The sequence below is a fragment of the Alligator sinensis genome, unplaced genomic scaffold (assembly GCF_000455745.1).
Source record: "Alligator sinensis unplaced genomic scaffold, ASM45574v1 scaffold457_1, whole genome shotgun sequence".
NCBI lineage: Eukaryota > Metazoa > Chordata > Crocodylia > Alligatoridae > Alligator > Alligator sinensis.
Window position 1 is genome coordinate 459,528 of NW_005842840.1, and position 946 is coordinate 460,473.

Below are 946 nucleotides of genomic sequence, written 5' to 3' on the forward strand. Positions count from 1 at the left end.
ACCCAGAGAGTGGTGGTGGATGGGGCTTTTTCGACCGGGAGGGATGTGGGCAGCGGGGTCCCCCAGGGCTCGGTCCTCGGACCTGTGCTGTTCAACATCTTCATCAGTGACTTGGACGAGGGGGTGAAAAGCACCTTGTCCAAATTCGCAGATGACACTAAGATGTGGGGAGAAGTAGGCATGCTGGAGGAGAGGGACAGGCTGCAACTAGATCTAGACAGGTTATGGGGGTGGGCAGATGAGAACAGGATGGGTTTCAACACTGACAAGTGCCGGGTACTGCACCTGGGGAGGAGGAACCAGCAGCATACCTACAGGCTGCGAAACTCCCTTCTCGTCAGTGCAGAGGCAGAAAAGGATCTTGGAGTCATTATCGATTCTAAGATGAACATGGGCCGACAGTGTGGGGATGAGGTCTGGAAGGATAACTGCACCTTGTCATGCATCCACAGATGCATCACGAACAGGTCCAAGGAGGTGACCTTCCTCCTCTATGCGACGCTGGCCAGGCTGCAGTTGGAGTACTGCGTCCAGTTCTGGGCGCCGCACTTCAGGAGGGATGTGGCCAGCATGGAGAGGGTCCAGAGGAGGGCCACCCGCCTGATCAGGGGGCAGCAGGGCAGGTCCTACAAGGAAAGGTTAAAGGCCCTGAACCTGTTTAGCCTCCACAAGAGAAGGCTGAGAGGGGATCTGGCGGCCATCTACAAACTGGCCAAGGGGGACCAGCAGACAATGGGAGAGTCCCTGTTCCCCCGAGTCCTACCGGGGGTAACAAGGAACAATGGCCGTAAGTTGACTGAGAGTAGATTCAGGCTAGATATCAGGAGGTGATACTTCACTGTCAGGGTGGCTAGGAGCTGGAACCAACTTCCAAGAGAAGTGGTACTCGCCCCTACCCTGGGGGTCTTCAAAAGGAGGCTAATCACCTAGCCAGGGTCGTTTGACC